General features: G+C 32.3%; 1 long non-coding RNA gene across 1 annotated transcript; it reads left to right on the forward strand.

Moving 5' to 3' along the window:
* The first annotated feature begins 10,061 nt into the window (after positions 1 to 10,061).
* Positions 10,062 to 11,871, forward strand: LOC126724543 (uncharacterized). The gene is made up of 2 exons (XR_007655027.1): positions 10,062 to 10,211; positions 11,452 to 11,871. It is a non-coding gene; the product is annotated as an uncharacterized LOC126724543 (long non-coding RNA).
* The last annotated feature ends 411 nt before the right edge of the window (positions 11,872 to 12,282 follow it).

Below are 12,282 nucleotides of genomic sequence, written 5' to 3' on the forward strand. Positions count from 1 at the left end.
CGATAGCGGAAGAGAAGATATTTGGTGCGAGAATTTTGGGGATTATAGTCGGTCTGATCATCTTCAATTAATCGGACCGTGAACCCATGATCCACGTGGAATGCTATAGTTTTGCCCCCTTTATATTAAACCAAAGGTGTGTTTATTTGGTGTATTAAGTTTTAACAATTAAGGATTTGGAAGTGCAGCGTCCGTACTCGGATGAGCCCAAAATACACGTTTCCAGACCCTTCAGCGTGTCCCACACACTGAAGTCTGATCAAGAGACATGGTTGCAGATGGTTGGCTTGAAAACTTTAAAGTATCCTTTGGATTGCGCGTTTTGCGCGTCTGCATTTAGCGTTTTTTTTTTTTTTTTTTCAGCACATAAACAGTAAAATCACATGAATTTATTGTGTAGAGACAAAAATCACTGTTTACGCACTGTAACAGCACTGTTCACACATTTAAATATATTAAAAATGGGTCCCACAGTACTATTCACACATTTAAAAATTATTTTGCTACAATATTTTCAGTTTTCAGTTTCAGCAAAAATAAGTTCAATCCAAGTGTGGCTGGAACCCCCGTGTGCCACACACCCAACATCTTTTTTATTGTTAAAATTTGATAGTTGCCAAAAAAAAAAAAAAAAAAAAAAAAAAAAAAAAATTATTCGAACCATAGCTCTCGTAAAGATGAGCAGATAATACAACTAAATTATAAGACTTTTAAAGTCTATTTGGATACTTTTTATTACTAAAAACAAAAAATACTGTAACAAAATAATTTTTTAAATATGTGAATAGTACTATGAGGTCTAGTTTTAAACTTGTTTTTTTTTTTTAAAGTAGGTCCCGTAAACAGTACATAAGATTCACAAAAAACGCTGGACGTGGCAGCTGTCCAACCATACACTTAGTGTGCATTTGGATAGTGCTGAAAAACACTATCTGTGTGTCTACATTTTTTTTTTTTTTTTGGAAGCGCGTTTCAACACTGAAACACACTTCCAATGGATCTCGTGCACTGTTTACGGAGCTTACAAACCTCTTTTTTCAGCAACTTTTTCATTAAAAATGGATTCTACGATACTATTTAGACATTTAAAAATTATTTTACTACAATATTTTCAACTTTCTATTTTCAATTTTTAGCAAAATAAGTGTTATCCAAACAGACCCTTAATATAATTATTTTAAATTCCTAATCCTCTTCACTCTTCTCTCTTTGCAACAAACGGCCGAATGGCCTTTCCTTTTTCTTTTTTTCTTTTTATACATGATAGAAATTTTATTCTAGCATAATTTAAGTATATATGTGTGAACCTTCCTTCTAGAGGCTTGAAGCCCAACCCTTACCCCCCATACCCTACAAGTATTTACTTGTGGAGTGATCACTGCACCAAACCTGTGTAGTGGTGGCCTTTTCTTTTATTGCTTCACATTTTTCTTTTTTTCTCCATCCACACTCTTTACATCAAGTCACAACAAATATAAGCACACAATATCTCCATCTTCCTCTCCATCTCCCTTTTCCTAAATACTCACATGCCTCGCTACAAAACATTAAAGAAATTGGGTTAGGTAGTAGTTGTTAAATTATTAATTGTCTCAAAAACTTAAATTGTTACGAAATAATAAATTTAATTATTTAAACTTAGCTCTAACACTCCAGCTTATGTGTAGACCTAAACTCGCACTTAATAAGTAGAGACCAATACAGGACAAAATGGGCTTTTGTCCTTTTCGGGCAAATTAATTAGCTTTATACCCCCTTTCCCAAACTAAATAGGGAAATGCCCCTCTTTTAAAACTCAATTCGTGATAAATCGAGTTAGAAAAAAAAAATTCTGAAACCCTATTGTGGCGTTTTAATGAGCCTATAGTGACGTTTTTTAACTCAACTTCAATGAAATCGAGTTATAGGCAATTTTTTTACCTATAACTCGATTTCATTGAAGTCGAGTTAAAAAACGTCACTATAGGTCTTAAAAAACGTCACTATAGGCTCCTTGAAACGTCATTATAAAGCCTAACTTGATTTATCATAAATCGAGTTTTAAAAGAGAGGCATTTCCCTACTTAGTTTGGAAAATGGGGTATAAAGCTAATTAATTTGCCCGAAAAGGGCAAAAGCCCATTTTGTCTGACCAATACATGAAATTTTTAATATTTTAATTTAGGAGTAGAGTAAAGTTAAGGATCGTACTTAGGACTTTCTACTCTAATAATAGGTAAAGTAGCTTCCATTTATAGCGGGAAAAGAAATATTTATTAAAAAAATTAGTAGGATCAAGCAATTGATCTCAAATCTCTACTTGGGGGGAGAGATTTCAAAATATAATTACTTAAAGACTCAAATTGGGTGACTGAAATTGGCCCTTAAATATGGGTTCGAGTTGGATGCGGTTATAGTGTATTTTAATAAATAAATAAATAAATTTTATTGAAAATAGGTTGTTTCAATATTGTTCCATTAGCCACAATGCCACATACACAAGAAAAATAACAGAACTAATTGAAATGATTAAATAGAAGGCATTTTTGAAACTTTAGAGAATAAATATTCATTTGAAACGTCAACATTAATGAACAAAAATACTTAGAGCATTCGCATCCTTTGTGAATCTATTTTTGCTGGTTGCTATTGAATGATTGGTTGAAGTTGGAACTTATGTGTGATTTATTTTATTTTATTTTTTTGGGGGGGGGGGGGGGGGATGAACCCATGTGTGAATCTCACCAAGCAACTTTTTTTTTTTTTTTTTTTTTGGTGAGATATTGCAGAGTCTAAAGTTGATAATTCAGGACCGCAAGTCAAGTTTGCCAAGATTTTTCCCTCTAAAAAAAGTTTGGCAAGATTTTCCAAAAGCATCTTTTGATTTTGTCTTTTTATTTCATTGGCTGGGTAAGCTTTTGCAAAGATTTTCCGAAAACCTAACAACCATTATGTTTGTAATTTAGTGAATGTGCTTTTGCTTTTTGATCAAGTAATTAATCTCGAATCTCCACTTGGAAGGGGAGATTTCAAAGTATAGTTACTTAAAAGACTCTGCAAAGTCTAAAGTTGATAGTGCAAGACCGCAAGTCAAGTTTGCCAAGATTTTCCAAAGGTATCTTTTGATTCTGCCTTTTTATATCATCGGTTATGTAAGTTTTGCAAAGATTTTCCAAAAACCTAACAACCATTATATTAGTATTTTAGTAAATGTGCTTTTGCCTTTTGATTGTGACTTTTTATCATACTTTGCAATTTTATGTGAAATAATTTGGGAAAAATCTCATACACTCTCTAAACTTTGAACTAGTGGCTAAGACACTTTCTAAACTTTTTTATTGGCCAATTTACTCCTTAAACTATATACACTTGCCAAATCAATACTCCAGTTAGTTTCACGTTAAAACACTAACGAAATATGGGCATGTGAGAAGCACATGACCTTTAAAAACTAACTAAATCACTATTTACACGATAAAAAGAAGAGAGAGGAGAAACTGACCGGCAGAGAAGAGAGAGAAAGGCAGTAAATATTGAGCGAGCTAGTTGATTGTACAATGGTTGTGTTCAAGGGAAATTATTTTTGTTGGTCGCTTTTTGAAACCCAAGAGTGAATTTTTTTTTTTTTTTTTCATTTTCTATTTTTGGGATGTACCCATGTTTGAATCTCACCCTGACATCTTTTTATTTTTATTGATCACTATCTAATTGAGCATTCCCATCCATCCAGAGAGCTAAAAATGCAAAATAGCTCTCATTTTTTACAAAAATGACAAAACACATTCCATATTTGGGAATGGAAAAATTTTACATCCAAGATGTGTGGTCAGTCTGATCATCTTTATTAATCAAACCGTGTAATAGACGCCTAGACGGTGACCCATGATCCACATGGAATGCTGTAGATTTTCCTGAATTCTCACATGCCACACTACTAATTTATATTGAAACTTCAATTGACCATACACCACCATGATCATTATGTGTCCTGAAGATTAATTATGGATTAATAACATAAATAAACCAATGGTTTCTTATTCACACCTATTCACCTAATCCATTTAGCTCAATTGGTAAAGTCTTTGATGGTTGAATAAGAGTGATATGAGGTTCAATCCCCGCCTACACAAAAAACCGATAAGTGTCTTGGTCTTATAATAAAAAGCTATCATCAAAGAGCAAACAGCATAGGTTGAAATTCTCTCAAAAAAAAAAAAAAAAAAAAAAAAAAAAAAAACAACAACAACAACAACAACAACTAATCCATTGATTAGATAATAAAGATGCCTCAGAGCATCCACATCAGTGAATGTAAACATTTGCAAAATACAAAAAGCAATCACTTTTACACATTTTACCTCAAAAATCTTCCACATCAGTCCTTCTAAAATTGTGCATATTTACACATTTGCTACAGTAACCGTGCATATATGCACGGCTACTGTAGCTCATGTATACCATATTTTACTAATTTCTCATTTGGCACATTTTTTCTCTCTCTCTCTTCTTTGTGCAAAACAAACTGACTTCTCTCCTCAATCCTCATCTTGTTTTTCCTCAAATAGACACAAACACAAACACACAAACAAATCATCACAGAGGGTGCCTCGTCCTGGTCTCGTATCCAGGACAAGCTCTTCGAGTTGTGTTGCCGAGTTACGAGGATGAGTTTGACTCAATGGATTTTGGGTCCAAGTCTAAAGAGACACAAAGGAGGAGAGGTGTCCCGTGGACTGAAGAAGAGCATAGATATAAGATTCTCATTGTTTTTTTTTTTTTTTTCTTTGGGGGTGATGTGGGTTTGAATGTTTGATCGTTGATGTGGGTTTTGATGGTTGATCGGTGATGTGGGTTTTGATCAGTGCTTCTAGATTGGAGAGACGTTGTGGTGCTTGTGATGGGTTATGGTGTTGATGGAGTGCTTGTGATGGTGCTTCTGGGTTTTGACCGTGAGAGAAAGAGGAAGAAATGAAAGAGGAAATGGCAGAGACAAGGAAAAAGAAAGAAAAAGAAAGAAGAAGAAGAATAGGTTAATGGATGTGTAAAATAATATTAAAAAAAGAATATAAAAATATTATTTATATAAAATATAGTGTATAATAGATGGACTAATGTGCATGTTTTGTAAAAATGAATGTGTAAAATAAATAAAAAGTAAAAAAAATAACTTTTTCTGTGTAAAATAGATGGTTAGTTTACATCCTGATGGAGATTCTCTCATGGACCCATATGTCATGTTACTTTTCCCCTGTGGGGTGAGAATTTTATGACATACACTTTTCCCCTATGTAATCCTTTATGTCCATTTATTACATGCTTTACTTTCCCCTAGTACTCATTGACTACGAGGACTTGAGCGATTATAGGGACATTTAAAAAAAAAAAAAAAAATTAGCGATTATAGGGACATTTGATAAGAAAAAAAGGAACCTATTCCTATTCAGGGCCGGCTCAACAGTAGATGCAAGAGATGCAACCGTCTAAGGCTCCCAAATAAAAGAAGGCCCCACTTGTAAAAAAAAAATTTTATATATAATATATTTATTTATATATTTTAGTTAAAATTTTTTTAAGTATTTTTATTGGTCAATAAAATGCATTAAAAAGGCCTCATTGTATCCTAAAATGTAAAATATTAAAAAGGAAAAAAAGTCAAAATTCAACTAACACAATTAAATTTTAGGAGACAAATGTATTAATCCATTCTTGAAATATGCTAAAATTAAAATTAATAGCAGACAAATTCATTAATAATATAACGCAATTGTCTTAAAATATGCTAAAATAGGGATTATAAATATCAAAAACAAAACAAAAACCTCTCATCTCTCTATCTTTCTGCCTGTCCATCTATATTCTTACGGCCTTACCTTTCTTTTCTTCATCTTCATCTTTATTTTTGATCTTTTTCCATCAACTCAATCAGCCCCTCTAGCTTAAAATTTTTCTTTGTTGATCCCAGCATACCAGCCTACCAGTACCAGCCGGCAGTCACAGAAAGTATTTCTCTCATTCTCTGCTTCAGTTCTTTCTTTCCCTCTTTCTCTTTGTCTTTTTCTCTTTGGGTGTGTTTGGATAAAACTTATTTTGCTGAAACTGAAAACAGAAAACACTGTAGCAAAATAATTTTTAAATGTGTGAATAGTGCTGTGGGATCCATTTTTAATGAAAAAATTAATAAAAAATGAAATTTGTAGGTCCGTAAACAATGCATATTTGCACTATTCACTGCAGGAAGTCAACATTTACGATTACTGTTCATTGAACAGTAACTGCAACACTCCAAAACGCATGAAAACCAAAAAATAAAAAAATAAAAAAAATAAAAGAACAAAACGCAGCTCCAAACGCAGAAGCGGAATACAAACACACACTTTGCCTTGCCGAAAATAAAGACCCAAGAGTCTTCTATTTCTTTAACTTATATTATATATATTTTTAGTTTATTTCACACTTTCACCGCAACTGTCACTGAACAACTGTTTGATGTTGATGGGATGGGACACGTTTTTTGTTCTGCCCATCTGTGGACCTTTATTTGCTTTAAAACTTAGCCATAGAAATTGAAGAAAAGGTTGGTCCGGCTGGATCACAGCATGGTTCTCACCCCTTTTTTTTTATATAGTGGTACTGTAGTCAGTGGTTTGTCATATCACGTGACAGACCACTGACCACACTTTTTTTTTTTTTTTTTTTGTTTGTTGTTCTTTGTTAAAGACCACAGAGATAACTATTATTTACTTATTTGGTCCGACGGTTTCTAACCTCTTTTTTTTTTAATCTGACACTTTATCTATTATTATAAATAATTATGTCAATTAATAATTTGATGTATATCATATTAACTCATTTGTATTATAGTGACACTAATTTATTAAACTATATATTAAATTAATTTTTACTTGTGCAGGTTTAAATTTTCAAATGGTCACGGTTTCAGAAAAATTACAATAACCAGGTTCTATTGTTCTATACTTTAAATTTTATTTTTAGTTAAATTATCATTTTAATTTTATTAATATTTACTTATAAAAAGGTCCCATTTAAATTTTTCGCCTAAGGCCCCAAAACTTGTTGAGCGGCCCTGTTCCTATCTACCTCATTCAATATTTTCCAAAGCTTGTAAAATACTACGTTCATACTCAGTTTATTTATTTATATGCATATATATTTTTTATTATGAAGTTCACACTCAACTTTATGATTTATAATTTATTAAGGTGGTAGATTGTAAATGATAAAAAAAAAAAAAAAAAAAATAGTGGTGAACGCATGTTATAAATGGACATAAAGTATCTATCACTTATACAGTAGATTATCTCATCAGACCTTTATATGTTTATATTGTACTTACAGTGCAAATTTGTATTGTAGACACACTAAAAAAGGCAAATGTAAGTTTACCTTGCAAGTATGATGTAAACATAAATTTTTTTATTTCATCATGTTGTAAAATTGTAAATTGGCCGTGTCTTAAATTTATTGCAATAGTTGGAGCACTTGCATTGGTCCAAATAAAATGACCTAAATGCAAAATTTTGGCCAATCAATCTTAAAAATCATTCACGTCTTTAAAGATATGCATTTATAGTCCGTTTTTATTCATTTTTTGCTTTTTTCGAGTAAAGGAAAAAATAGATGGTAATTGTGATGTATGAGATGAGAGAGAAACAATAAAATAAAAAATTAATATTTTAATAAAATAAAAAATATATAAAAATATTATTATGTGAATGGTTTTAAAAGTGGTCTAAAAAGAAATAAAATTTTATACTAAAATAAACTGAAATTTTTGCATGGAATATATTTATTTGATTTTTATGGCTAAGATAGATATTGACTGACTTAAAAGATTTCTGGACTTCGTAGCCAAGGTCCACACTCCAATTATTTAGCAAAAGAAGAAGGATCCACACTCCAAATAGAGCTGGCCCTCGTCACTGTCAAGCACAACCCAACACAATTATTACCTATTAAAAGTGCGATGAGCAAGTATATGAGACATATGAGTCTCGTTCGTCAACAAGTGATTTTAATTTTAGCTTTTTTTATTCACAGCTTTCCTTTGTATCGTGCTTGACGGATTGACGGGTCTCGCAAATCACACGTAGTCACATTCATTATTCAATCCATCGTACTCTTATGAAGAAATTTCTAACATAGCAGGAAAAAAAAAAATCAGTGCTCCAATTGATTATTATTATTATTATTATTATTATTATTAGGGACAATTTTTTTTTCAAGATAAACAAATTCGTAGTGTTCATCCAAAACCATTGTCATAGTTAAAGAATGGTTAAATCAGGAGTGTAGTCAGGAATTTCCACATGGGGGGCGGATTATACATTCATATGTAAGCCGTTATTTTATAAATATATTATATATAAAAAATTATCAAATTAAAAAAAAAATATATATATATATATATAATATTTCTAAACTCAAATGAATATATAAAAATTGTTTATTTTGCTATAAAGATGTACAAAATATTTTAATGAAGAATTTAACATCTCCCATCAAAGTTATGCTTGAAAATGATCTTTCATCGAATAAAATCATCAATTATCATGCATCTCCTTAATCTTTAATAAAATGGTTAAAAAATTGATCTAGAAAATATTTAACTATTCCTTTAGGGTCCGTTTGGTTGGAGGAGTGGAAAAGTATGAGGATAGAAAATTAGTGGGAGGATAGAAAATATTTAGTTTTCCTTCATGTGTGTTTGGTTGGAGGGATGAAAAAGTGGGAGGGTAGAAAATTCTTTTGTTTGGTTGAAAATAAAAGTGAGAGGACAGAAAATGTAGTTTATATAAATTGATTATTATACCATTATTACATAATAGGTAAGAAATAGATTTATTTGTACTCATTAAATAATATAAAATTTATCAATAATTATATTTTTCAATGAGAAGTATTACGTCCACAACATTTTTCGCAATACTTTCACAATAAATTATATATGGTAAGTTATTACTGATTTTAATTTGAACACATCACTTAAATATTTTTTTCATCTGCATTAATTAGTAACAACCCACCACTTAAAAATTATTGTAAAAATATTGTAGTAGCATTTCTCAATTTCTTATCCTTTATTTTATTTGTCCTTTATCTCTTTTTTTTTTTTTTTTTCCTCATCCACACGTTCCTTTTGTTTTCTTTTCTTTTTCCTCTTTTTTTCTCCTCCACACCTTTCCCTTGTCTCTATCTTCACTTTTCTTTTTTTCTTTTTATCTTCACTTGTCTGGAGCTTTATCCTCTTATCTTCACTTTTCTTTTTTCTTTTCTTCTCCTTTTCTTCTCTAGCACTTCGCTTGGAGCTCTATCTTCAGGCTGTGTTTGGATGGGTGGAATATAGGGAGGATGGAAAATATAAGAGGGAAAATAGGGTGGAAAACTCAGTTTTCCACTGTTTGGTAATGGGAGAAAATCAGAGGAATGGAAAACCCGGAAGAAACTTTTCTCTCCCGGGCCCACAAAAACTTTCCTCCCAAATCGGGAGGAAAATCAATGAGGGAAAACTCCCTCATTGTTATTTTACCGTAATACCCATCCACGTAACCTCATTCATACCCTCCACCTACCCAGCTGAAGACTTTTGCCCACCTACCCTCATTCATACCCTTCTCATCTTCTCATCTAGCACACCGTCCAGAGAAGTCCAGGTTCTCCTCTGTTGTTGTTTTTTTTTTTTTTTTTTCAACGTGAAAAAAAAAAAAGATTATAATGTAATTTTTACATTATAATAATAAAAATATAAATATAAATTTATATATATGATGTGGTAAATTTTATATTATTTAATGAGTACAAATAAATCTATTTCTTACATATTATGTAACAAGGGTATAATAGTCAATTTATATAAATTACATTTTCCATTCTTCCATTTTTCTCTCCAACCAAACAAAAGAGTTTTCCATCCTCCTACTTTTCCACCCCTCCAACCAAACACATAAGAGGGAAAACTAAATATTTTCTATCCTCCCACTTTTCCATCCTTCCACAATTTTCCATCCTCCCATTTTTCCACTCCTCCATCCAAACAAAGCCTCAATCTTCACTTTTCTTTTTTCTTTTCTTCTCCTTTTCTTCTCTAGCACTTCGCTTGGAGCTCTATCTTCAATATTCACTTTTCTTTTTTCTTTTCTTCTCTAGCACTAAGTCTACTCCAGATCATTCAAGAAGCACCACTGCATGTCCTCTTCCCACCGAGACTCAAATGGGTCAGTTTTGCTCTCTCTTTTTTTTTTTTTTTTTGGTTCTAATTTGATTAGTTTTAAAATTTTGATTTGAGTTTGTATTTTGATTGAGAGCTCCATCAATTTTGTGCTTCACCGTCGTGCTCTCTGGTGTTTTTTTTTTTTTTTTTTTTTTTAACTCCAGAGGGCATTATGGTAAAAGTGTCGGGAGAGCATTTTCTCTTCAGGCTTTTCATCCTGATTTGGGAGGAAAACATTTTTGGGCCCGGGAGAGAAAATTTTCTCCCGGGTTTTCATTCCTCTCTATTTTCTTTCGTTTGCCAAACAGTAAAAAACACTGTTTTCCACTCTATTTTCCTTCTTATGTTTTCCATCCTTCCTAAATTCACCCCAACCAAACACAGTGTTAAGCACAATTAAAAAAAAAAAAAATTATCTTTAGTCTTAATCAACCGTAACAAACAATTGAAAATTTAAGCAGATAAAATATATATTTTTAATACTATGTATAGCATACGCATTTATTAAAATCATTATACATAACTTGAGAAGATTCTACTGTAAAAGGGAAATTTTAGAAAGATATATATCTTCTTTCTACAACAAACCCAAATAATCTTCTATGAACAAATCACTATTGGAACAACTTATTTGGCATCAAAATTCAATCCAAAAGAACACAAATCAATTTTGAAAAAAAAATGATATATGATGATGATGAGAGAAAATTATATCTAATTTAAAAGAAAAAAAAAATTATGATGATGATGAAGAGAAGTAAAGGGTGAAGTTTAAAGATTAAAAAGAAGAAGAACAAAAAAAAAAAAAAAAAAAAAAAACTCACTAAAGCCCAGTACACGTTTTCAGTGAGTTTCTTTTCTTTGCCCGTCATGATCATGGGTTTTCAGTGGACTTTTAGTGTGTTGTTGCATGGGCTATTAAGAAGAAAAAAAAAAAGTTTGGTGTTGCATAGTGCACATTTTCACACTTGCACACATAAGTTAGACAAAAGTTAAAAAGTAAGAAACCCAATTGACATTTAGGTGGGATTTAAACTATTTAAATGTAAAGTCCATACTTTGGGGGGGCCACCCAATATATTTTGGAGGGGCCAACTATTAAGTTTTAAGAACCCAACTAATGTTTTAGACCATATTATAGAAATATTTTGAACTTTTGGGGGGGCCATGGCCCCTCCACCCAACAACGTGCCTCCACTCCTGGGTAAAATTAATAGTTTTTATTATACTATTTGATGATGCAGAAAATCGTCAGTTGAACTCCTCGTTAATACAGATGGACGATATCAAATCAGTGGCTGCAGAATCCTGCAAAAAGGGCTAAGTAGGCTTGGAATACACTGGTGTGGTGTGTCCCAAGGAGCCTCCAACGAGTTAGTCAGCAAGATCAAAGCTCAATTGTACATAGAAATTACTTATTAGGCTAGATTTGTTGTGCATATGTTGCATACCTTTGTTGTGATTCTTTGTGCCTTTTTATAGGTCTTTTTCCCTCAAGATGGGTGTAAATGCCTCTCTTTATGATTATGGAACCATTGGTAATGAATGCGGGGGCATTATAGATTTCAATGGTCTTTTGCTCATTGGTCTGTCGGTTACGCTTTTGCCTGTTCCATGTGTTAACCGTTACTTATGTCATTTATGGAGAACTCATTTAATGTCTACTGTAGTTGTCCATTACATGGATGATGCTGGTTTTTATCTTTTTCTGCTATACAATGGACAAGGGTGATTTTTCTCCTCTTTAGTTGCCCCTTTATTCCTACCGTCGTATTTACAGACACGGTTGGAATATTCGGTCTTGTCATGACACATGTTGGTCTATGCTTACTTAGGCGTGTTGGAGCCGCTTTTTGGGTTTCCCTAGACATGGCAAAACAGGCCAAAATTTGTTGACCCAACCCAAATCTGCCCGTTTTATCCTGAAGTAAAAACAGGCCTACCTGCAACCCCCCCCCCCAATTTTTTGCGAGCCAACCCAACCCGATCCTACTAACCCGCTGGCCCTTTTTTATTTATTTATTTTTGCTAAAAAATATTTAGACTACATACCAAGGTGCTAGGTGAATAGACAT

The sequence above is a fragment of the Quercus robur genome, chromosome 4 (genome assembly GCF_932294415.1).
Source record: "Quercus robur chromosome 4, dhQueRobu3.1, whole genome shotgun sequence".
Taxonomy (NCBI): Eukaryota; Viridiplantae; Streptophyta; class Magnoliopsida; order Fagales; family Fagaceae; genus Quercus; species Quercus robur.